We start from the raw sequence: 26,086 nt of genomic DNA on the forward strand, positions 1-26,086 counted from the left end.
CTTCCAAATACCTGCTTTCCAGTCTTCGTAAGGTGCACCCCATCTCTAGCAAGTAGTCCATCGTATAAGTAGTTCACTCCGTGATCCAGAAATCCAAATTGTTGCTGACGGCACCATCGACGTAGCCAGTTGTTCACCTGCAGAATCTTATTCCACCTCCTTGTTCCATGGCCATCCACTGGGAGGATGGAAGAGAAGACCACCTGCGCTCCCAGTTCTTTCACTTTCTTGCCTAAGTCTTCAAAGTCTCTGCAGATGGTTTCCAGGTCGTTTCTTGCGGTGTCATTTGTCCCCACATGTAGTAGCAGGAATGGGTAGTCATCTGTAGGTCTGAAGAGTCCTGATATCCGGTCAGACACATCTTTAATTTTTGCACCTGGAAGACAGCACATTTCTCTTGAAGTTATATCCGGTCTGCAGATAGCGGCCTCTGTTCCTCTCAACAGGGAATCCCCCATGACCACCACTCTCCGTTTCTTCTTCACAACATTTTTCTTTCTCCATCCAGGAGGACTCTGAAGGCGTACAAGGTTGCTGTTTGTTGGCAAAGTCTTATCCTGATGTATTTCTTCATCGTTTTCCTGCGTGAGAGCCTGGTACTGGTTTCTGAGCAGTATGGGTGCTGACTGCCTCCTGATCCTCCTGCTTCTCTGGGTCACATGTCTCTATTCCTCTGTTTCTTCAGGTGCACTTCTAATTTCTTCTCTTTCTGTAACATGAAGAGATAATTCTGCTCTGTCCAAGAACTCTTCACCTTCCTTAATGATCTTCAACGTAGCTAACCTCTCTTCGAGATTTTGCAACTTTTCCTCCAACAGGGTCACAAGATTGCATTTGTGGCATGTGAAGTTTGGCTTTTCCACTGGTAAATCTGTGAACATGTAGCAAGACATGCAGCTCACCAAATGGCTCCTGGCCTCTTCCATCTTGAGATATCTAAAAAATGGTGAAAGATGAGCCCAAATTCGCGCGCCAATAGGCGCGCGGTTTTTCCGATTTCCTCTTTTCAGCTGCAACGGCCAAAACCCAGTGATTGTTGAGCTCGCGGAGACTCTTCACTTATCCCAGAAGGCACTGGGAATATGCAAATGATCTCCTCAAGACTCTTCCCCTGGTTTCTCCGATTTCCTCTTTTCAGCTGCAACGGCCAAAACCCAGTGATCGTTGAGCTCGCGGAGACTCTTCACTTATCCCAGAAGGCACTGGGAATATGCAAATGATCTCCTCAAGACTCTTCCCCTGGTTTCTCCGATTTCCTCTTTTCAGCTGCAACGGCCAAAACCCAGTGATCGTTGAGCTCGCGGAGACTCTTCACTTATCCCAGAAGGCACTGGGAATATGCAAATGATCTCCTCAAGACTCTTCCCCTGGTTTCTCCGATTTCCTCTTTTCAGCTGCAACGGCCAAAACCCAGTGATCGTTGAGCTCGCGGAGACTCTTCACTTATCCCAGAAGGCACTGGGAATATGCAAATGATCTCCTCAAGACTCTTCCCCTGGTTTCTCCGATTTCCTCTTTTCAGCTGCAACGGCCAAAACCCAGTGATCGTTGAGCTCGCGGAGACTCTTCACTTATCCCAGAAGGCACTGGGAATATGCAAATGATCTCCTCAAGACTCTTCCCCTGGTTTCTCCGATTTCCTCTTTTCAGCTGCAACGGCCAAAACCCAGTGATCGTTGAGCTCGCGGAGACTCTTCACTTATCCCAGAAGGCACTGGGAATATGCAAATGATCTCCTCAAGACTCTTCCCCTGGTTTCTCCGGTTTCCTCTTTTCAGCTGCAACGGCCAAAACCCAGTGATCGTTGAGCTCGCGGAGACTCTTCACTTATCCCAGAAGGCACTGGGAATATGCAAATGATCTCCTCAAGACTCTTCCCCTGGTTTCTCCGATTTCCTCTTTTCAGCTGCAACGGCCAAAACCCAGTGATCGTTGAGCTCGCGGAGACTCTTCACTTATCCCAGAAGGCACTGGGAATATGCAAATGATCTCCTCAAGACTCTTCCCCTGGTTTCTCCGATTTCCTCTTTTCAGCTGCAATGGCCAAAACCCAGTGATCGTTGAGCTCGCGGAGACTCTTCACTTATCCCAGAAGGCACTGGGAATATGCAAATGATCTCCTCAAGACTCTTCCCCTGGTTTCTCCGATTTCCTCTTTTCAGCTGCAACGGCCAAAACCCAGTGATCGTTGAGCTCGCGGAGACTCTTCACTTATCCCAGAAGGCACTGGGAATATGCAAATGATCTCCTCAAGACTCTTCCCCTGGTTTCTCCGGTTTCCTCTTTTCAGCTGCAACGGCCAAAACCCAGTGATCGTTGAGCTCGCGGAGACTCTTCACTTATCCCAGAAGGCACTGGGAATATGCAAATGATCTCCTCAAGACTCTTCCCCTGGTTTCTCCGATTTCCTCTTTTCAGCTGCAACGGCCAAAACCCAGTGATCGTTGAGCTCGCGGAGACTCTTCACTTATCCCAGAAGGCACTGGGAATATGCAAATGATCTCCTCAAGACTCTTCCCCTGGTTTCTCCGATTTCCTCTTTTCAGCTGCAATGGCCAAAACCCAGTGATCGTTGAGCTCGCGGAGACTCTTCACTTATCCCAGAAGGCACTGGGAATATGCAAATGATCTCCTCAAGACTCATCCCCTCTTCCCCTGCCCGGGATCAAAACAGGGAACTTTCAGGAGGATGGCAAACAGGACAATCACTACACTACAGTAACCAGACAAGAGCGTTTACTGTGGTCATGGAAAGCATTAAAGATCAAGCACTCATTGTCAAAAGCGCTAGTTTGCAAGAGGAAAGCTGTGTTTCTGCCCAGTATCGAACTGAGGACCTTTCGCGTGTTAGGCGAACGTGATAACCACTACACTACAGAAACCGGCTGCGGAAGGTTACTGTGGTCATGACGAGCCATCGAGAACAAAGACTCAACATCAAAAGCTTCAATATCGACGCCTAATGTCATGCTTCTATCCAGTTTCGAACTGGGGACCGTTCGCGTGTGAGGTGAACGTGACAACCACTACACTTCAAAAACTCGATGCAAAGCTAAAGATGTTTAAACATGCTGAAATGAACTTGAAAAAGAAAAAAACAGCCAGCCAAAGTCAAGAGGTCTTCCTCTATGTCTGAAGACAGGACAAAGTGCATTTTGCAACACAGGAACCTTTCATTTGTCAGGCTATTGGAGAAAAAGAACAAACAGGGAAACAAAACTATGCTCCACAAAACATTCTCATGCCTTTGTCCAAAAGCCAAAAAGAAAAAGCACCTAGATGCCTGCTTTCGCACCTTGATCCTATCAGGTGTTACTTGAATTAGGAACAATTAGACACTGTCAAAAACACACATGCTTGCCAAAAGCAAAAACGGGTAGAAATAATCACATTGGTAAAAGTAATGCTCATTAAACCAGCAATAGAATATGCTAACTAAGGCTAATTAAGCCAATAATATACATTTGTGATCAAAATAAAGAAAAGCCACATGTTTCTGCCCGGGATCAAAACAGGGAACTTTCAGGAGGATGGCAAACAGGACAATCACTACACTACAGTAACCAGACAAGAGCGTTTACTGTGGTCATGGTAAGCATTAAAGATCAAGCACTCATTGTCAAAAGCGCAAGTTTGCAAGAGGAACGCTGTGTTTTTGCCCAGTTTCGAACTGAGGACCTTTCGCGTGTAAAGCGAAGGTGATAACCGCTACACTACAGAAAACCAACCGATTCAAACAAACAAAAAATGCTGTGGTCATGGCAAGCAATAAAGAACAAGCACTGAAAGTCAAAACGCTCGTTTTCCAAGAGAAAAAGCTGTGTTTCTGCCCAGTTTCAAACTGGGGACCTTTCGCATGTGAGGCGAACGTGATAACCTCTACACTACAGAAAGCGGATGCAAGCGCTTACTGTGGTGACAACAAGCAATCGAGATCAAGAATTGAAAGTCAAAATCTTGGATACCAAAGGGTAACAGCGTGTTTCTGCCCAGTTTCGAACTGGGGACCTTTCGCGTGTTAGGCGAACGTGATAACCACTACACTACAGAAACCGGCTGCAGAAGGTTACTGTGGTCATGACGAGCTATCGAGAACAAAGACTCAACGTCAAAAGCTTTAATATCAACGCCTAATGTCATGCTTCTATCCAGTTTCGAACTGGGGACCGTTCGCGTGTGAGGTGAACGTGACAACCAATACACTTCAGAAACTCCATGCAAAGCTAAAGATGTTTAAACATGCTGAAATGAACTTGAAAAAGAAAAAAACAGCCAGCCAAAGTCAAGAGGTCTTCCTCTATGTCTGAAGACAGGACAAAGTGCATTTTGCAACACAGGAACCTTTCATTTGTCAGGCTATTGGAGAAAAAGAACAAACAGGGAAACAAAACCATGCTCCACAAAACATTCTCATGCATTTGTCCAAAAGCAAAAAAGAAAAAGCACCTAGATGCCTGCTTTCGCAACTTGATCCTATCAGGTGTTACTTGAATTAGGAACACTTAGACACTGTCAAAAACACACATGCTTGCCAAAAGCAAAAACGGGTAGAAATAATCACATTGGTAAAAGTAATGCTCATTAAACCAGCAATAGAATATGCTAACTAAGGCTAATTAAGCCAACAATATACGTTTGTGATCAAAATAAAGAAAAGCCACATGTTTCTGCCCGGGATCAAAACAGGGAACTTTCAGGAGGATGGCAAACAGGACAATCACTACACTACAGTAACCAGACAAGAGCGTTTACTGTGGTCATGGCAAGCATTAAAGATCAAGCACTCATTGTCAAAAGCGCTAGTTTGCAAGAGGAAGACTGTTTTCCTGCCCAGTTTCGGACTGAGGACCTTTCGCGTGTAAAGCGAACGTGATAACCGCTACACTACAGAAACCAACCGATTCAAACAAACAAAAAATGCTGTGGTCATGGCAAGCAATAAAGAACAAGCACTGAAAGTCAAAAAGATCGTTTTCCAAGAGAAAAAGCTGTGTTTCTGCCCAGTTTCGAACTGGGGACCTTTCGCGTGTGAGGCGAACGTGATAACCGCTACACTACAGAAACAGGAGGCAAGCTCTTAATGTGGTGACAACAAGCAATCGAGATCAAGAACTGAAAGTCCAAAGCTTGGATACCAAAGGGTAACAGCGTGGTTCTGCCCAGTTTTGAACTGGGGACCTTTCGCGCATTAGGCGAACGTGATAACCACTACACTACAGAAACCGGCTGCGAAAGGTTACTGTGGTCATGACGAGCCATCGAGAACAAAGACTCAACGTCAAAAGCTTTAATATCAACGCCTAATGTCATGCTTCTATCCAGTTTCAAACTGGGGCCCGTTCGCGTGTGAGGTGAACGTGACAACCACTACACTTCAGAAACTCCATGCAAAGCTAAAGATGTTTAAACATGCTGAAATGAACTTGAAAAAGAAAAAAACAGCCAGCCAAAGTCAAGAGGTCTTCCTCTATGTCTGAAGACAGGACAAAGTGCATTTTGCAACACAGGAACCTTTCATTTGTCAGGCTATTGGAGAAAAAGAACAAACAGGGAAACAAAACCATGCTCCACAAAACATTCTCATGCCTTTGTCCAAAAGCCAAAAAGAAAAAGCACCTAGATGCCTGCTTTCGCACCTTGATCCTATCAGGTGTTACTTGAATTAGGAACACTTAGACACTGTCAAAAACACACATGCTTGCCAAAAGCAAAAACGGGTAGAAATAATCACATTGGTAAAAGTAATGCTCATTAAACAAGCAATAGAATATGCTAACTAAGGCTAATTAAGTCAACAATATACGTTTGTGATCAAAATAAAGAAAAGCCACATGTTTCTGCCGGGGATCAAAACAGGGAACTTTCAGGAGGATGGCAAACAGGACAATCACTACACTACAGTAACCAGACAAGAGTGTTTACTGTGGTCATGGCAAGCATTAAAGATCAGGCACTCATTGTAAAATGCGCTAGTTTGCAAGAGAAACACTGTGTTACTGCCCAGTTTCGAACTGAGGACCATTCGCGTGTAAAGCGAACGTGATAACCACTACACTACAGAAACCAACCGATTCAAAAAAACAAAAAATGCTATGGTCATGGCAAGCAATAAAGAACAAGCACTGAAAGTCAAAAAGATCATTTTCCAAGAGAAATAGCTGTGTTTCTGCCCAGTTTCGAACTGGGGACCTTTCGCGTGTGAGGCGAACGTGATAACCGCTACACTACAGAAACCGGATGCAAGCGCTTACTGTGGTGACCACAAGCAATCGAGATCAAGAACTGAAAGTCAAAAGCTTGGATTTCAAAGGGTAACAGCGTGTTACTGCCCAGTTTCGAACTGGGGACTTTTCGCGTGTTAGGCGAACGTGATAACCACTACACTACAGAAACCGGCTGCGGAAGGTTACTGTGGTCATGACGAGCCATCGAGAACAAAGACAGATTTTAAGGGATTCAGAAAGAGAATTGGAGGGATCCAATGGCTGGATATCCTTAAAGACAAAAATGTCCAGGAAGGATGGGAAATCTTGAAAAATGAAATTCTCAAAGCACAGTTGTTAACAATTCCGAAAAGAGGGAAGAATAGGAAGCATTTAAGGAAACCAGGATGGATGAACACAGAACTTAAGCACATGCTAAAAAGGAAGCAAAAAATGTTTATAAAATGGAAAGAAGGAGGCATATCTAAAGAAGAATATAATGCTGTCTGCAGAACCTGCAAGGCACAAATCAGATTATCTAAAGCTGAAAATGAATTGAGGCTTGCAAGAGATGTCAAAAGCAATAATAAAGGATTTTGGGGATATGTCAAAAGTAAAAGAAAAGTCAAAGATGCTATAGGATTTTTACAGGATGAAAATGATGAAATGGTAAGACAGGATGTTGAGAAGGCTGAACTTTTAAATTCCTATTTTGCATCTGTTTTCTCTCAGAAAGGAAATGTAACATCAACTGTTATTCACTGTCCTATTAAGGGAATAGAAGAATCCAGAATATCTATAAACAGAAAGATAGTGAGGAAACACTTAGCTAACCTAAATGTATTCAAGTCTCCAGGTCCAGATGAATTACACCCCAGAGTACTGAAGGAGATAGCAGAAGAAATTTTTGAACCCCTCTCCATAATCTTTGAAAATTCTTGGAGAACAGGAGAAGTGCCAGAAGACTGGAGAAGAGCAAATGTTGTTCCTATCTTCAAAAAGGGGAAGAAGGTGGACCCAGGCAACTATAGGCCGGTGAGTCTGACTTCTATACCAGGAAAGATCTTTGAACAAATTATTAAACAACATGTATGTCAATACCTGGATAAGAATGAAGTGATTAAACAGAGTCAGCATGGGTTTGTAACTAATAAGTCATGTCAGACTAATTTAATTTCCTTCTATGATGGTATTACTGATTGGGTGGATCAAGGAAATGCTGTAGATATAGTATATCTTGACTTCAGCAAAGCATTTGACAAAGTCTCTCATACAATCCTTATTGAAAAAATGACTAAGTATGGAATGGACAAGGCAACTGTTAGGTGGATTCATAACTGGCTTAGTGATCGGACCCAAAGAGTGGTCGTAAATGGCTGCACATCCAGTTGGAAGAATGTCTCAAGTGGGGTACCACAGGGCTCTGTCCTGGGCCCTGTATTGTTCAACATCTTTATCAACGATTTAGATGAAGGAATTGAGGGTAAACTGATTAAATTTGCTGATGACACAAAGCTAGGAGGGATAGCTAATACTAGAGAAGAGAGAGAGAGGATTCAAAAAGATTTAAATAAACTGAAGAAGTGGGCAGCAACTAACAGAATGGTTTTTAACAGGGAGAAATGCAAAGTACTACATCTGGGCAATAAAAATGAAAAAAGCATATATAGAATGGGAGGAATAGGGCTAAGTGACAGCACATGTGAAAAAGACTTGTGTATACTAATAGATCACAGACTGAATATGAGTCAACAGTGTGATGCAGCAGCAAAAAAGGCAAATGCAATTCTAGGATGTATTAACAGAAGCATACAGTCTAGATCACGTGAAGTCATTATTTCCCTCTACTCCTCTTTGGTCAGACCTCATCTGGAATATTGTGTCCAATTTTGGGCACCACATTTTAAAAAAGACATCAACAAACTGGAGCAAGTTCAGAAAAGAGCGACCAGAATGGTGACCGGTCTGCAAACCCTGTCTTATGAGGAAAGGTTGCAGGATTTGGGAATGTTTAGTTTGCAAAAGAGAAGACTGAGAGGAGACTTAATAGCTGTCTACAAATATCTAAAGGGCTGTCACATTGTAGAAGGATCAACTTTATTCTCATTTGCACAAGGAAAGACTAGAAGCAATGGGATGAAGCTGAATGGGAGGAGACACAGATTAGATATTAGAAAAAACTTTTTGACAGTTAGAGTGATCAATGAGTGGAACAAGCTGCCACGAGAAGTGGTGAGTTCTCCTTCAATGGAAGTCTTCAAACAGAGGCTGGACAGACATCTAACTGGGATGATTTAGCGAATCCTGCTTTGAACAGGGGGTTGGACCAGATGGCCCAGGAGGTCCCTTCCAACTCTACGATTCTATGATTCTATGACTCAACGTCAAAAGCTTTAATATCAACGAATAATGTCATGCTTCTATCGAGTTTCGAACTGGAGACCGTTCGCGTGTGAGGTGAACGTGACTACCACTACACTTAAGAAACTCAATGCAAAGGTAAAGATGTTTAAACATGCTGAAATGAACTTGAAAAAGAAAAAAACAGCCAGCCAAAGTCAAGAGGTCTTCCTCTATGTCTGAAGACAGGACAAAGTGCATTTTGCAACACAGGAACCTTTCATTTGTCAGGCTATTGGAGAAAAAGAACAAACAGGGAAACAAAACCATGCTCCACAAAACATTCTCATGCCTTTGTCCAAAAGCCAAAAAGAAAAAGCACCTAGATGCCTGCTTTCGCACCTTGATCCTATCAGGTGTTACTTGAATTAGGAACACTTAGACACTGTCAAAAACACACATGCTTGCCAAAAGCAAAAACGGGTAGAAATAATCACATTGGTAAAAGTAATGCTCATTAAACCAGCAATAGAATATGCTAACTAAGGCTAATTAAGCCAACAATATACGTTTGTGATCAAAATAAAGAAAAGCCACATGTTTCTGCCCGGGATCAAAACAGGGAACTTTCAGGAGGTTGGCAAACAGGACAATCACTACACTACAGTAACCAGACAAGAGCGTTTACTGTGGTCATGGCAAGCATTAAAGATCAAGCACTCATTGTCAAAAGCGCTAGTTTGCAAGAGGAACGCTGTGTTTCTACCCAGTTTCGAACTGAGGACCTTTCGCGTGTAAAGCGAACGTGATAACAGCTACACTACAGAAAAGAACCGATTCAAGCAAACAAAAAATGCTGTGGTCATGGCAAGCAATAAAGAACAAGCACTGAAAGTCAAAAAGATCGTTTTCCAAGAGAAAAAGCTGTGTTTCTGCCCAGTTTCGAACAGGTGACCTTTCGCGTGTTAGGCGAACGAGTTAACCGCTACACTACAGAAACCGGATGCAATCGTTTACTGTGGTGACAACAAGCAATCGAGATCAAGAACTGAAAGTCAAAAGCTTGGATACCAAAGTGTAACAGCGTGTTTCTGCCCAGTTCCGAACTGGGGACCTTTCGCGTGTTAGGGGAACGTGATAACCACTACACTACAGAAACCGGCTGCGGAAGGTTACTGTGGTCATGACGAGCCATCGAGAACAAAGACTCAACGTCAAAAGCTTTAATATCAACACCTAATGTCATGCTTCTATCCAGTTTCCAACTGGGGACCGTTCGCGTGTGAGGTGAACGTGACAACCACTACACTTCAGAAACTCCATGCAAAGCTAAAGATGTTTAAACATGCTGAAATGAACTTGAAAAAGAAAAAAACAGCCAGCCAAAGTCAAGAGGTCTTCCTCTATGTCTGAAGACAGGACAAAGTGCATTTTGCAACACAGGAACCTTTCATTTGTCAGGCTATTGGAGAAAAAGAACAAACAGGGAAACAAAACCATGCTCCACAAAACATTCTCATGCCTTTGTCCAAAAGCCAAAAAGAAAAAGCACCTAGATGCCTGCTTTCGCACCTTGATCCTATCAGGTGTTACTTGAATTAGGAACACTTAGACACTGTCAAAAACACACATGCTTGCCAAAAGCAAAACAGGGTAGAAATAATCACATTGGTAAAAGTAATGCTCATTAAACCAGCAATAGAATATGCTAACTAAGGCTAATTAAGCCAACAATATACGTTTGTGATCAAAATAAAGAAAAGCCACATGTTTCTGCCCGGGATCAAAACAGGGAACTTTCCGGAGGATGGCAAACAGGACAATCACTACACTACAGTAACCAGACAAGAGCGTTTACTGTGGTCATGGCAAGCATTAAAGATCAAGCACTCATTGTCAAAAGCGCTAGTTTGCAAGACGAATGCACTGTTTCTGCCCAGTTTCGAACTGAGGACCTTTCGCGTGTAAAGCAAACGGGATAACCGCTACACTACAGAAACCAACCGATTCAAACAAACAAAAAATGCTGTGGTCATGGCAAGCAATAAAGAACAAGCACTGAAAGTCAAAAAGATCGTTTTCCAAGAGAAAAAAAGCTGTGTTTCTGCCCAGTTTCGAACAGGGGACATTTCGCGTGTGAGGCGAACGTGATAACCACTACACTACAGAAACCAGCTGCGGAAGGTTACTGTGGTCATGACGAGCCATCGAGAACAAAGACTCAACGTCAAAAGCTTTAATATCAACACCTAATGTCATGCTTCTATCCAGTTTCCAACTGGTGACCGTTCGCGTGTGAGGTGAACGTGACAACCACTACACTTCAGAAACTCCATGCAAAGCTAAAGATGTTTAAACATGCTGAAATGAACTTGAAAAAGAAAAAAACAGCCAGCCAAAGTCAAGAGGTCTTCCTCTATGTCTGAAGACAGGACAAAGTGCATTTTGCAACACAGGAACCTTTCATTTGTCAGGCTATTGGAGAAAAAGAACAAACAGGGAAACAAAACCATGCTCCACAAAACATTCTCATGCCTTTGTCCAAAAGCCAAAAAGAAAAAGCACCTAGATGCCTGCTTTCGCACCTTGATCCTATCAGGTGTTACTTGAATTAGGAACACTTAGACACTGTCAAAAACACACATGCTTGCCAAAAGCAAAAACGGGTAGAAATAATCACATTGGTAAAAGTAATGCTCATTAAAACAGCAATAGAATATGCTAACTAAGGCTAATTAAGTCAACAATATACGTTTGTGATCAAAATAAAGAAAAGCCACATGTTTCTGCCCGGGATCAAAACAGGGAACTTTCAGGAGGATGGCAAACAGGACAATCACTACACTACAGTAACCAGACAAGAGCATTTACTGTGGTCATGGCAAGCATTAAAGATCAAGCAGTCATTGTCAAAAGCGCTAGTTTGCAAGAGGAACGCACTGTTTCTGCCCAGTTTCAAACTGAGGACCTTTCGGGTGTAAAGCAAACGTGATAACCTCTACACTACAGAAAAGAACCAAGTCAAATGAACAAAAAATGCTGTGGTCATGGCAAGCAATAAAGAACAAGCACTAAAAGTCAAAAAGATCTTTTTCCAAGAGAAAAAGCTGTGTTTCTGCCCAGTTTCGAACAGGGGACCTTTCGCGTGTGCGGCGAACGTGATAACCGCTACACTACAGAAACCGGATGCAATCTCTTACTGTGGTGACAACAAGCAATCGAGATCAAGAACTGAAAGTCAAAAGCTTGGATACCAAAGGGTAACAGCGTGTTTCTGCCCAGTTTCGAACTGGGGACATTTCGCATGTTAGGCAAACGTGATAACCACTACACTACAGAAACCATCTGCGGTTGGTGACTGTGGTCATGACGAGCCATCGAGAACAAAGACTCAACGTCAAAAGCTTTAATATCAACGCCTAATGTCATGCTTCTATCCAGTTTCGAACTGGGGACCGTTCGCGTGTGAGGTGAACGTGACAACCACTACACTTCAGAAACTCCATGCAAAATAAAGATGGTTAAACATGCTGAAATGAACTTGAAAAAGAAAAAAACAGCCAGCCAAAGTCAAGAGGTCTTCCTCTATGTCTGAAGACAGGACAAAGTGCATTTTGCAACACAGGAACCTTTCATTTGTCAGGCTATTGGAGAAAAAGAACAAACAGGGAAACAAAACCATGCTCCACAAAACATTCTCATGCCTTTGTCCAAAAGCCAAAATGAAAAAGTACCTAGATGCCAGCTTTCGCACCTTGATCCTATCAGGTGTTACTTGAATTAGGAACATTTATACAATGTCAAAAACACACATGCTTGCCAAAAGCAAAAACGGGTAGAAATAATCACATTGGTAAAAGTAATGCTCATTAAACCAGCAATAGAATATGCTAACTAAGGCTAATTAAGCCAACAATATACATTTGTGATCAAAATAAAGAAAAGCCACATGTTTCTGCCCGGGATCAAAACAGGGAACTTTCAGGAGGATGGCAAACAGGACAATCACTACACTACAGTAACCAGACAAGAGCGTTTCCTGTGGTCATGGCAAGCATTAAAGATCAAGCACTCATTGTCAAAAGCGCTAGTTTGCAAGAAGAACGCTGTGTTTTTGCCCAGTTTCGAACTGAGGACCTTTCGCGTATAAAGCGAACGTGATAACCGCTACACTACAGAAACCAACCGATTCAAACAAACAAAAAATGCTGTGGTCATGGCAAGCAATAAAGAACAAGCACTGAAAGTCAAAAAGATCGTTTTCCAAGAGAAAAAGCTGTCTTTCTGCCCAGTTTCGAACTGGGGACCTTTCGCGTGTGAGGCGAACGTGATAACTAGAGTTGAGCGACTTTTGTTTTTTTAGGGTCGCGTTTCGTTTCGTGAAACCCGACTTTTCCAAAAGTCGGGTCGAGCAAGATCGTCCGATTATAGGGAAAAGTCGGGGTTGTCCCGAATCACGAAACCCAATGTAAGTCAATGGGGAATAAAAGTCGACAGTGAGAGGAGGACAGGAAACACACCTACAGTGCCCATTTGAATGCCAAAAGCATCAATTCTTCTTACTTAAGCTTGTCAACCTTAATTAACTTCATAATACAAGTTACGCACTGAAAAATGGGGGTTATTTGGCTAAAGTTGTGGGGGGGGAGGGCTGGCTGCAGGTTTTCATGTGCCCTGGGCGAAAGAGCGCCCCTTTAACACATACCACAACTCATCATGCTCCGATACGGCAGATAAATAGCGGTATAGTACAATGAAAAATACCTCACTTTTTACATCTCATGACGAGGCCCATCTATTTCTCCATTCAGAATCATTGGTCCCATATAATGTTTGAAACAGTATATGATGAGCTCCACATAATGCTACAGCATATGTTGGTCCCCATGGATGAAGCTCCACTGTCTTATGGGCCCAAATAATGCTCCAAACATAATGGGCCCCATTTCTAATGCTCTAGTGTATAATGGGCCCTGTAAATGCTGCTCCAGTGTCTGATGTCCATCTTTGGAATGTTCCAGTGTATGGTGGGCCCCATCTATCATTCTCCAGAGTATAGTGCTCCCCAAAAATTGCTGTCCCAACATTGAAAACAATCAAATAAGTCTCCTCGCTAGGGAATCCCTGTACTTGTCTGGACAGGTGCTGTAGCTTGCTTAACAGCTCGCCAGCCGTTCTCACGCCCAGTATGAATTGCACGTGATTGCACAAAGGTTAGAAAGGGTACCGTATCCCTGGATAACATGTATGGATAGCGTACACATTCAAAATATATGTCTATACAGCATGAGGCAGGCTCAGACGGTGTTAGGCCCAGTATGGATTGCACGTCATTGCACAAAGGTTAGAAAGGGTACCGTATCCCCGGATAACATGTATGGATAGCGTGCACATTCAAAATATATGTCTATACAGCATGAGGCAGGCTCAGACGGTGTTAGGCCCAGTATGGATTGCACATCATTGCACAAAGGTTAGAAAGGGTACCGTATCACCGGATAACATGTATCGATAGCGTACACATTCAAAATATATGTCTCAGGAGGTAGGCTCAGACGGTGTCAGGCACAGTATGGATTTGATGGCCCAGATTACACAGCGGAGGAGCAGGGAGAGGTAAAGATTGCAAATGCTGGGGCCCTGCCCAAGCAAGGGGGACCCACTCTTGGGCGTCGGTACTGGCACTGGGCCCCTCATAGTACAGCGGTGTGTCTGACGGCGGGTGTGCACCACCACCGTCAGAGACACTTGATTGCACTATGAGGGACCCTGTGCCAGTGCCCGCGCCCAAGAGTCGGCCTACCCACCTGTCCAGGGCAACGGCACTCGCACGGTGTCGTGCGCTAGGTGGTTACCCCGGCCATGGGGGGGAGGCAGCACAGTTAGGGAGTTTTAGAAAGTGGCATATGTTGATGTTGGACATTCAGCTGATGCAAAAGGCGAAATAGGTGAAGTACCAGGAAGAGGTGGACCAAAGCAAGCCATTTTTCTGTCAACCTATGTGTCATCAGGGGAAGGTGGGACAAAATCCTTGGAAACCCATGCGTGGTTCATTTTAATGAAGGTTAGATCATCCACATTTTGGGTTGACAGACGGGTCCTTTTTTCTGTCAGGATTGATCCAGCTGCACTGAAGACTCTTTCCGATAGCACACTTACCACCCCTCTCTTGTGTGACATGCACATAAGGAGCTGTCTTGCATCACGTGCCCATACCGGAAAGCGCCTGTCTTAATCCTGCTCATTTAGATACAGTTCATATGTTCAGGTATTAAATACATTAGATAGGGACTGCTTCAATACGGGTTACCTTGACGTTGGTGAGGCAGCTTGTTATACATTTTTTTGCAAAAAAAGTATAGACTAAATACCCTGTTTTTGTTATTACCTTTTATCAGCACTTGCTGACTACTGTTATATGTCTTATTGCAAGGTATTTTTGCACATTTGTCATTCTGTGCTTTTTGTTTGTGTTTCCGATAGCACACTTGCAGCTGGGCAAGCGAGCTCCTGTAAGGCATATTGGGCCAATTCAGGCCAGGTGTCCAGTTTAGCGGCCCAATAGTCAAAGGGGAATGACCTGTGTGGGAGAACATCGATATGGGAGGAAAAGTAGTTTGTAACCATAGTTGACAACTGCTGTCTCCTGTCACTTTCCATCGATGCAGTATTACCAGTTGTGTGAGCGGTATTTGAAAAATCAGTCCACAACATTGTCATGAAACCCCTGTCTCCAACGCCACTTCTGCTGTGTGCACCACGAACACATCTGCCAAGCTGCCCCCGGCCCGTACAGCTCGTGTGAGAACCATCACCGCTGCTGTGTGCTGGGAATGCCTCAAGCAACCGATTTACCAGAGTTGCTTGTTTATTAGCCAATATTAGGTCAAGGTTCTCCTGTGGCATGATGTTTTGTAATTTGCCTTTATAGCGTGGACCCAGGATGCTGGCCAACCAGTAGTCGTCATCGTTCATCATTTTGGCTATGCGGGGGTCCCTTTTTAGGATCCGCAAGGCATAATCTGACATGTGGGCCAATGTTCCCGGTGTCAATGATGCACTGCGAGTGCTGGGTGGAGGAGCACTTTCTGGCAAATCCACATCCCTCCAGTCACGCACAAACCCTGTACCAGACCTTGCCACGCCAACATTTTCACTTGCCCCGCGAGATGCATCCTCCTCCCCTAAGTAATCATCCCCATCATCCTCCTCCTCCTCCTCCTCTTCTTCCTCCACCTCGTCCAGGAGAGGTCCCTGAGCAGACAATGGCTGAATGTCATCAAGGATTCCCTCCTCCTCTTCCTCCTCATCAACATTGGCTGCAGACGCCTGCTCCTTAAGGTGCGTCAAAGTTTGCATGAGCAGACGCATAAGTGGGATGCTCATGCTTAGGATGGCGTCGTCTGCGCTTACCAGCCGTGTGCATTCCTCAAAACACTGAAGGACTTTACAAAGGTCTTTCAGCTTCGACCACTGCACGCCTGTCAACTCCATGTCTGCTCTCAAAGTGCCTGGCCGTGTATCCTCCCACAAATGCATTATGGCCTGCCTCTGCTCGCACAGCCGCTCCACCATGTGCAGGGTGGAGTTCCACCTTGTTGCAATGTCGATAATGAGGCGGTGGTTGGGAAGGTGGAGCAATCGCTGCAGCTTCTGCATACGAACGGAGTGTACAGGCGACCGGCGGATGTGCGCGCACAGTCTTCGCACCTTCTGGAGCAGGGCTGTTAACTCCGGATAATTTTTGAGGAAGCACTGCACCACCAGGTTCAAGGTGTGAGCCAAGCAAGGTATGTGGCTGAGTTTTGAAAGGGCTATGGCTGCCACAAAATTACGGCCGTTATCACTAACTACCTTGACTGCCTCAAGATGTACACTGCCCAGCCATGACTCAGTTTGTCGCTTCAAGTACTCGGCCAGCACCTCGGCGGTGTGTCTGTCGCCCAAACACATCATCTGCAACACAGCCTGCTGACGCTTTCCACTAGCTGCTCGATAGGGGGACACATCGTGTGCAACAGTGGCAGCTGCAGATGGAGTGCTCGTACGACTGCGCTCTGTGGACGAGCTTTCGCTTCTGGAGGAGGAGGAGGAGGGTCGAATGCCTACAGCCAACTGTTTCCTATACCGTGGGCTAGGCAGCACTGTCCCACCACCGCTGTCCCCTGTGGACCCTGCATCCACCACATTAACCCAGTGCGCAGTGATGGACACGTAACGGCCCTGGCCATGCCGACTGGACCATGCATCAGTTGTGAGGTGCACCTTTCCGCTCACTGACTGCTTGAGTGCATGGACAATGCGGTCTTTCACATGATGGTGGAGGGCTGGGATGGCTTTGCGAGAGAAGAAGTGGCGACTGGGTAGGTCATAGCGTAGTACTGCATAGGCCATGAGTTCGCGGAAAGCTGTGCTTTCCACCAACCGAAAGGGCATCATCTCAAACGAGATTAGTTTGGCAATGTGGGCGTTCAAACCCAGTGTACGCGGATGAGAGACTGAGTACTTTCTTGACCTACTCATAGTGTCTGGGAGGGTGAGCTGGACTTGAGAGCTGCATATGGTGGAAGTAGCAGTGGACAGGGCGGACTGAGAGAGGGTTGATGATGGTGATGGAGTTGGTGTTCTTTCTGATGGCCTAGAATCAGTCTTTCGTTGATATAACAGTGGGATTCCCTGACTGCTGTGGCCTTGCAACGACACCTCATCATTTGCTGCTGTGCTAACCGGTGGGCTTACAGTGGGGGAAACAATGTAGCGTTGCTGACTACCTTCGTTGTGATCAGTTGCACATGTGGCACTTGAGGTTTGGTGTTGTGTCCACGCTTGCAAGTGCATGCTGGTTAAATGTCTAAGCATGCAACTGGTATTCAAATTTTTCAGATTTTTCCCTCGGCTAAAGGTCTTTGCGCACTTCTTACAGATAACCTTGGCCTGATCATGAGGATTTTGTTCAAAAAAGTGCCACACTGCACTCTTCCTACTTTGGCAGACATTTTGCGGCCTAGCACGCTGTGATCTTTTGACCCTCTGGACAAGCTGTCCAGCAACTCTTTTGATGTTTGGAACCTGTCTTTGGAGTGCTCCGGGCATGCCAGATAACAGCTGTTGCGATGTCGATGTCTGCTGTGGATGCTCCTAATCTGAGCTATTGGAAGCAGCACCCTCTTCCCCCAATGGATGCCAATCTGGGTCAACAACTGGGTCATCCATCACCTCCTCTTCTATGTCATGTGCACCTTTCTCTGTGTCACCGTGTATGGTGGTATAGTGTGCGGGAAGGGGCACCTGAGTCTCATCAGGGTCAAAATATGGCTCTGTACACTGCGAGGACAATGTAGTGCTTTGAGTGAATGTACCAGCAGAATTATCCATCAGCGGCTGTGCATCAGTGCACTCCATGTCAGATTCATCTTGGCCTGGGTAATTCACCATTTCACTTGATAATCCAGGCATGGTATGTGAAAACAGCTCCATGGAGTAATCAGTAGTATGGCCTGCGTCATCCTTCAATCTTGGTTGGGGTGAAGGACACAAGGAAAGGTGTGGTTCATGAACATGAGCCTCCAATGACGACTCAGTGCTTTTACTTTTTACAACTGAAGAAGAGGAGGCGATAGAGCTGGAGGCTGAGTCAGCAATGTAAGACAAAACTTTTTCCTGATGCTCTGCCTTTAAAAGCGGTTTGCCAACTCCTAGAAAACTAGCGTTCGAGGCCTTATGTAGCCAGACGATGACGCAGGGTCAGCACCTCCTGCATTTGGTCCTATTTTGCTCTTGCCACTACCATCAGATCCACCACCAACACCATCATTACCAGCTTCCAACCCCCGCCCAATTCCACGGCCTCTTCCACCAGCCTTCCTCATTTTTGGTAGAAATGTAGACAAAGTCCAACAAACTATATAGTAATGTAAAACAAGGTACAAGGTGTCCATAGGACAGGGGAGATTTAGAATTTCTGCACACACTTGTGGACAGCGGACACTTTTGGATTGTGTGAGGCCCACTGATATCTGAGCGCTATGTGACAAGCTCGATGGCACAGCTGCCTGTGACCAAAGTGACGAGAGGATAAAGGAGATTTTGAATCTCTGCGCACACTTTTGGACACTGGACACTTGTAGATTGTGTGAAGCCCACTGATATCTGAGCGCTATGTGACACGCTCGATGGCACAGCTGCCTGTGACCAAAGTGACGAGAGGATAATGGAGATTTTGAATCTCTGCGTACACTTTTGGACACTGGACACTTGTAGATTGTGTGAAGCCCACTGATATCTGAGCGCTATGTGACACGCTCGATGGCACAGCTGCCTGTGACCAAAGTGACGAGAGGATAATGGAGATTTTGAATCTCTGCGTACACTTTTGGACACTGGACACTTGTAGATTGTGTGAAGCCCACTGATATCTGAGCGCTATGTGATACGCTCGATGGCACAGCTGCCTGTGACCAAAGTGACGAGAGGATAATGGAGATTTTGAATCTCTGCGCACACTTTTGGACACTGGACACTTGTGGATTGTGTGAGGCCCACTGATATCTGAGCGCTATGTGACATGCTCGATGGCACAGCTGCCTGTGACCAAAGTGACGAGAGGATAATGGAGATTTTGAATATCTGCGTACACTTTTGGACACTGGACACTTGTGGATTGTGTGAGGCCCACTGATATCTGAGCGCTATGTGACACGCTCAATGGCACAGCTGCCTGTGACCAAAGTGACGAGAGGATAATGGAGATTTTGAATCTCTGCGTACTCTTTTGGACACTGGACACTTGTGGATTGTGTGAGGCCCACTGATATCTGAGCGCTATGTGACATGCTTGATGGCACAGCTGCCTGTGACCAAAGTGATGAGAGGATAATGGAGATTTTGAATATCTGCGTACACTTTTGGACACTGGACACTTGTGGATTGTGTGAGGCCCACTGATATCTGAGCGCTATGTGACACGCTCGATGGCACAGCTGCCTGTGACCAAAGTGACGAGAGGATAATGGAGATTTTGAATCTCTGCGTACACTTTTGGACACTGGACACTTGTGGATTGTGTTAGGCCCACTGATATCTGAGCGCTATGTGACATGCTCGATGGCACAGCTGCCTGTGACCAAAGTGACGAGAGGATAATGGAGATTTTGAATCTCTGCGTACACTTTTGGACACTGGACACTTGTGGATTGTGTGAGGCCCACTGATATCTGAGCGCTATGTGACACGCTCGATGGCACAGCTGCCTGTGACCAAAGTGACGAGAGGATAATGGAGATTTTGAATCTCTGCGTACACTTTTGGACACTGGACAATTGTGGATTGTGTGAGGCCCACTGATATCTGAGCGCTATGTGACGCGCTCGATGGCACAGCTGCCTGTGACCAAAGTGACGAGAGGATAATGGAGATTTTGAATCTCTGCGTACACTTTTGGACACTGGACACTTGTGGATTGTGTGAGGCCCACTGTTATCTGAGCGCTATGTGACACGCTCGATGGCACAGCTGCCTGTGACCAAAGTGACGAGAGGATAATGGAGATTTTGAATCTCTGCGTACACTTTTGGACACTGGACACTTGTAGATTGTGTGAGGCCCACTGATATCTGAGCGCTATGTGACACGCTCGATGGCACAGCTGCCTGTGACCAAAGTGACGAGAGGATAATGGAGATTTTGAATCTCTGCGTACAATTTTGGACACTGGACACTTGTGGATTGTGTGAGGCCCACTGATATCTGAGCGCTATGTGACACGCTCGATGGCACAGCTGCCTGTGACCAAAGTGACGAGAGGATAATGGAGATATTGAATCTCTGCGTACACTTTTGGACACTGGACACTTGTGGATTGTGTGAGGCCCACTGATATCTGAGCGCTATGTGACACGCTCGATGGCACAGCTGCCTGTGACCAAAGTGACGAGAGGATAATGGAGATTTTGAATCTCTGCGTACACTTTTGGACACTGGACACTTGTGGATTGTGTGAGGCCCACTGATATCTGAGCGCTATGTGACACGCTCGATGGCACAGCTGCCTGTGACCTAAGTGACGAGAGGATAATGGAGATTTTGAATCTCTGCGTACACTTTTGGACACTGGACACTTGTGGATTGTGTTAGGCCCACTGATATCTGAGCGCTATGTGACACGCTCGATGGCACAGCTGCCTGTGACCAAAGTGACGAGAGGATAATGGAGATTTTGAATCTCTGCGTACACTTTTGGACACTGGACACTTGTGGATTGTGTTAGGCCCACTGTTATCTGAGCGTTATGTGACACGCTCGATGGCACAGCTGCCTGTGACCAAAGTGACGAGAGAATAATGGAGATTTTGAATCTCTGCGTACACTTTTGGACACTGGACACTTGTGGATTGTGTGAGGCCCACTGATATCTGAGCGCTATGTGACACGCTCGATGGCACAGCTGCCTGTGACCAAAGTGACGAGAGGATAATGGAGATTTTGAATCTCTGCGTACACTTTTGGACACTGGACACTTGTGGATTGTGTGAGGCCCACTGATATCTGAGCACTATGTGACACGCTCGATGGCACAGCTGCCTGTGACCAAAGTGACGAGAGGATAATGGAGATTTTGAATCTCTGCTTGCACTTTTGGACACTGGACACTTGTGGATTGTGTGAGGCCCACTGATATCTGAGCGCTATGTGACACGCTCGATGGCACAGCTGCCTGTGACCAAAGTGACGAGAGGATAATGGAGATTTTGAATCTCTGCGTACACTTTTGGACACTGGACACTTGTGGATTGTGTGCGGCCCACTGATATCTGAGCGCTATGTGACACGCTCGATGGCACAGCTGTGACAAAAGTGACTAGAGGATAAGGGAGATTGGATTGCTTTTAAAAAAGCAGTTTGCGGAGCAGTGGGTAATCAGCAATGTCAGCGTGTCAGGAAGCCTTAAAAGGCAGCCCAACAACCAACACCACTGATACACCACAATATAGCCTCCCCTTGCACTGCACACACAGTGACTTGTGTGTTGTGCAGGCCAAATCGCTAGCAGCAGAAGCAGTTTTTTTGTCTTCTTCCCTGCCTAACGCGCTCCCTACAGAATCAGCAGCAACCTCTCCCTATACTAAGATCGGCAGAAGTAAGATGGCGGTCGGCGTGCACGCCCTTTTATACCCCCTGTGACGCCCACCAAAGCAAGCCAATCACTTGCATGCCCTTCTGAAAGATGGTGGTGACCCGTGCCTAGGTCATCACGTTGCCCACAGTGTCCGTGGATCCTGATTGGCTGAAAAAGAGCGCAAAACAAACTTTTGAAACGCGACTTTGGCGCGTAAGTCGCCGACCTCGTGGCCGACCTCATCCTAGGGTCGGGTTTCGTTTCATGAAACCCGACTTTGCCAAAAGCAAAAACGGGTAGAAATAATCACATTGGTAAAAGTAATGCTCATTAAACCAGCAATAGAATATGCTAACTAAGGCTAATTAAGCCAACAATATGCGTTTGTGATCAAAATAAAGAAAAGCCAAATGTTTCTGATCGGGATCAAAACAGGGAACTTTCAGGAGGATGGCAAACAGGACAATCACTACACTACAGTAACCAGACAAGAGCGTTTACTGTGGTCATGGCAAGCATTAAAGATCAAGCACTCATTGTCAAAAGCGCTAGTTTGCAAGAGGAACGCTGTGTTTCTGCCTAGTTTCAAACTGAGGACCTTTCGCGTGTACAGCGAACGTGATAACCGCTACACTACAGAAACCAGATGCAAGCACTTACTGTGGTGACAACAAGCAATCGAGATCAAGAACTGAAAGTCAAAAGCTTGGATACCAAAGGGTAACATCGTGTTTCTGCCCAGTTTCGAACTGTGGACCTTTCGCGTGTTAAGCGAACGTGATAACCACTACACTACAGAAACCGGCTGCGGAAGGTTACTGTGGTCATGACGAGCCATCGAGAATAAAGACTCAACGTCAAAAGCTTTAATATCAACCCCTAATGTCATGCTTCTATCCAGTTTCGAAATGGGGACCGTTCGCGTGTGAGGTGAACGTGACAACCACTACACTTCAGAAACTCCATGCAAAGCTAAAGATGTTTAAACATGCTGAAATGAACTTGAAAAAGAAAAAAACAGCCAGCCAAAGTCAAGAGGTCTTCCTCTATGTCTGAAGACAGGACAAAGTGCATTTTGCAACACAGGAACCTTTCATTTGTCAGGCTATTGGAGAAAAAGAACAAACAGGGAAACAAAACCATGCTCCACAAAACATTCTCATGCCTTTGTCCAAAAGCCAAAAAGAAAAAGCACCTAGATGCCTGCTTTCGCACCTTGATCCTATCAGGTGTTACTTGAATTAGGAACACTTAGACACTGTCAAAAACACACATGCTTGCCAAAAGCAAAAACGGGCAGAAATAATCACATTGGTAAAAGTAATGCTCATTAAACCAGCAATAGAATATGCTAACTAAGGCTAATTAACCAACAATATACGTTTGTGATCAAAATAAAGAAAAGCCACATGTTTCTGCCCGGGATCAAAAAAAAGGGAACTTTCAGGAGGATGGCAAACAGGACAATCACTACACTACAGTAACCAGACAAGAGCGTTTACTGTGGTCATGGCAAGCATTAAAGATCAAGCACTCATTGTCAAAAGCGCTAGTTTGCAAGAGGAACACTGTGTTTCTGCCCAGTTTCGAACTGAGGACCTTTCGCGTGTAAAGCTAACGTGATAACCACTACACTACAGAAACCTACCGATTCAAACAGAAAAAAAATGCTGTGGTCATGGCAAGTAATAAAGAACAAGCACTGAAAGTCAAAAAGATCGTTTTCCAAGAGAAAAAGCTGTGTTTCTGCCCAGTTTCGAACTGGGGACTTTTCGCGTGTGAAGCGAACGTGATAACAGCTACACTACAAAAACCGGAAGCAAGCGCTTACTGTGGTGACAACAAGCAATCGAGATCAAGAACTGAAAGTCAAAAGCTTAGATACCAAAGGGTAACAGCGTGCTTCTGCCCAGTTTCGAACTGGGGACCTTGCACGTGATAACCGCTACACTACAGAAACCGGATGCAAGCGCTTACTGTGGTGACAGCAAGCAATCGAGATCAAGAACTGAAAGTCAAAAGCTTGGATACCAAAGGGTAACAGCGTGCTTCTGCCCAGTTTCGAACTGGGGACCGTTCACGCGTGAGGTGAACGTGACAACCATTATACTTCAGAAACTCTATGCAAAGATAAAGATGTTTAAACATGCTGAAATGAACTTGAAAAAGAAAAAAACAGCCAGCCAAAGTCAAGAGGTCTTCCTCTATGTCTGAAGACAGGACAAAGTGCATTTTGCAACACAGGAACCTTTCATTTGTCAGGCTATTGGATAAAAAGAACAAACAGGGAAACAAAACCATGCTCCACAAAACATTCTCATGCCTTTGTCCAAAAGCCAAAAAGAAAAAGCACCTAGATGCCTGCTTTCGCACCTTGATCCTATCAGGTGTTACTTGAATTAGGAACACTTAGGCCTCTTTCACACATCAGGTTTTCGCCGTCAGGCGCGATCCGGCGCTTTTGACAGAAACCGGATCCGGCGAAATGCAATGCCGGATCCGGTTTCCCCCCCATTGACTTACATTTGCGCCGCATCGCGCCGGATGGCCATGCGTTTCATCCGGTTTTCGCCGGATCCGGCAATGTGTCGCAATGTGTCGCGATCCGGCGTCTGGAAAAAACGTCTACTGTAATGTTTTTTGTCTCCGGCGAAAAAGCCGTACCCGCCGGATCCGGCGCGTCCGGCTTTTTCACACAATGAAAGCCTATGAGCGCCGCAATGCGCCGGATCCGTTTTTTTTGGTCTGAGCATGCTCAGTAGCTCTGCCCACAGGAGATATATAAAAGCAAGACAATGGGACCCTCAGCCACACCCAACATGCCGCCCAAGCCAAGAACCAGGAGCAGGAGAAGGCAGCAGACATCTGCAGCAGCAGCACCATCAGCACCACCCCAAATGGAGCAGCATGCTGAACGGGAGGGGAGTCCAGAAGCAGATGAGAGACGGTAATTATCAAATCCCCCATTCCTCCAAACTAGGGCCATGGAATATCAAGATATTCATTGGCCCTTTGTTTCTCTTTATTCAATAGCCGCCAAAGAGATGCAGCAGCAGCAGCAGCAGAAATGGCATCACTGGCAGCAGCAATACCCACAGCCATGGAGTCTGGCCATCAACAGGACAGCACATCTTCTTCTGGGAGCCCTCCCTCGCATCGTCAGCGTTTGACGGTAAGTTTTTATTTCCAAAATCCATCATCTCTGTAATATATGTCTATTCATTGACTTTTATTTCAAAACAGGAATCACAAGATGAAGAGGAGCTCCCAGAAGAAGAAGGAAGGGGTGGACAGACACCTGGAGTGGACTCACAATTGGTAAGTTTTTTGCATCAAACGCAGAAACACAACATCACACTACACACAACACATAGAAAACAATGTTCTGCAGACCACACACAGCAAACAAATGCCTACATCCAAAGACATAACATTTTTTGTTTTCTTCTCTAGTCTTCCCAATCTGGTGCTCGGCCAAGAGGTCCTCGCAGTGCCTCCCAGGGTCGTCGGCGACAGCAACGCGGCGGTCACCAGCGTGTAAGTATAAATATTTTTGCTTTGTTTTTTTGCACTTTTTATTTCATTTCTTTTGTGGAGGCTAATTATGTTATTTTTGTCTTTTTCTTTAACAGCCTTCACAGCGTGCTCCCGACTCTGACGGTGAGGATGGAGGGATTGATGTGGACCGCCTCATCGATCTCGTCAGAGAAAGGGAGCCGCTCTGAAATATGGCTGACCGCCTCCACGCTGACCTGATCATTACCCGACGACTCTGGGAGGAAATCTGTTCTCTCCTTGTGGGCCGCTGGGAGGACCTCGAAGCTCGGGCCCAGATTAAAGAGCGTAAGTATATACAGTACCGGTTGCTTGATGTAAACCAGTGTTTCCCGAACTCCAGTCCTCGTGGTCCCCACGGATCATGTGTTCAGGATTTCTATTTACTATGGAAATCCTGAAAACATGACCCCTGGGGACCATGAGGACTGGAGTTTGTGAAACACTGATGTTGTATACTAACCACTCCTTTCTCGTTTCAGGGAACAGAATTGTGAATCGGTGGCGGTCTGTGAGGGATCGTTTCAAGAAGGAGTTCAATAAAGAGATGCGGGCCCCGAGTGGATCTGGAGGACGCAGGAGCAAGTACAAGTACGCACAAGCCCTGTCGTTCCTCCGGGAAACAATGCTCACCAGAAGGTAAATATTACACACCACATGTGAAAAAAAATGTTAGATGTAACTTTTTTTTTTCAGCCAGGGCCATACCATGTCAGTATTTTAATTGTTTTTTTTTCTCTTTATTCCACAGCACGGTGAGCAGCACTCGGGAGCCTGCACGATTGGACCCTTCTGAGGCGATCCCTGAGGAGACCGGCACCGAGGGACACTTCGACCGCCCCGGTACATCTGCCCCTTCCCTGCCTTCCCACAC

General features: G+C 45.6%; 9 non-coding genes across 9 annotated transcripts; all 9 read right to left on the minus strand.

Moving 5' to 3' along the window:
- Positions 1 to 2,809: 2,809 nt before the first annotated feature.
- On the minus strand, positions 2,810 to 2,882 carry TRNAV-AAC (transfer RNA valine (anticodon AAC)). The gene has a single exon. It is a non-coding gene; the product is annotated as a tRNA-Val (tRNA).
- A 1,098-nt stretch (positions 2,883 to 3,980) lies between these two features.
- TRNAV-AAC (transfer RNA valine (anticodon AAC)) lies at positions 3,981 to 4,053 on the minus strand. Its single transcript has one exon. It is a non-coding gene; the product is annotated as a tRNA-Val (tRNA).
- A 938-nt stretch (positions 4,054 to 4,991) lies between these two features.
- TRNAV-CAC (transfer RNA valine (anticodon CAC)) lies at positions 4,992 to 5,064 on the minus strand. The gene has a single exon. It is a non-coding gene; the product is annotated as a tRNA-Val (tRNA).
- Positions 5,065 to 5,991: 927 nt separating this feature from the next.
- On the minus strand, positions 5,992 to 6,064 carry TRNAV-UAC (transfer RNA valine (anticodon UAC)). The gene has a single exon. It is a non-coding gene; the product is annotated as a tRNA-Val (tRNA).
- A 97-nt stretch (positions 6,065 to 6,161) lies between these two features.
- On the minus strand, positions 6,162 to 6,234 carry TRNAV-CAC (transfer RNA valine (anticodon CAC)). The gene has a single exon. It is a non-coding gene; the product is annotated as a tRNA-Val (tRNA).
- A 5,578-nt stretch (positions 6,235 to 11,812) lies between these two features.
- Positions 11,813 to 11,885, minus strand: TRNAV-AAC (transfer RNA valine (anticodon AAC)). The gene has a single exon. It is a non-coding gene; the product is annotated as a tRNA-Val (tRNA).
- Positions 11,886 to 12,652: 767 nt separating this feature from the next.
- Positions 12,653 to 12,725, minus strand: TRNAI-UAU (transfer RNA isoleucine (anticodon UAU)). The gene has a single exon. It is a non-coding gene; the product is annotated as a tRNA-Ile (tRNA).
- Positions 12,726 to 22,386: 9,661 nt separating this feature from the next.
- On the minus strand, positions 22,387 to 22,459 carry TRNAV-AAC (transfer RNA valine (anticodon AAC)). Its single transcript has one exon. It is a non-coding gene; the product is annotated as a tRNA-Val (tRNA).
- Positions 22,460 to 23,228: 769 nt separating this feature from the next.
- On the minus strand, positions 23,229 to 23,301 carry TRNAV-UAC (transfer RNA valine (anticodon UAC)). The gene has a single exon. It is a non-coding gene; the product is annotated as a tRNA-Val (tRNA).
- Between the last annotated feature and the right edge of the window lie 2,785 nt (positions 23,302 to 26,086).

This window comes from Dendrobates tinctorius, unplaced genomic scaffold, assembly GCF_039654945.1.
Source record: "Dendrobates tinctorius isolate UK_male_01 unplaced genomic scaffold, ASM3965494v1 ptg000251l, whole genome shotgun sequence".
Classification (NCBI taxonomy): domain Eukaryota; kingdom Metazoa; phylum Chordata; class Amphibia; order Anura; family Dendrobatidae; genus Dendrobates; species Dendrobates tinctorius.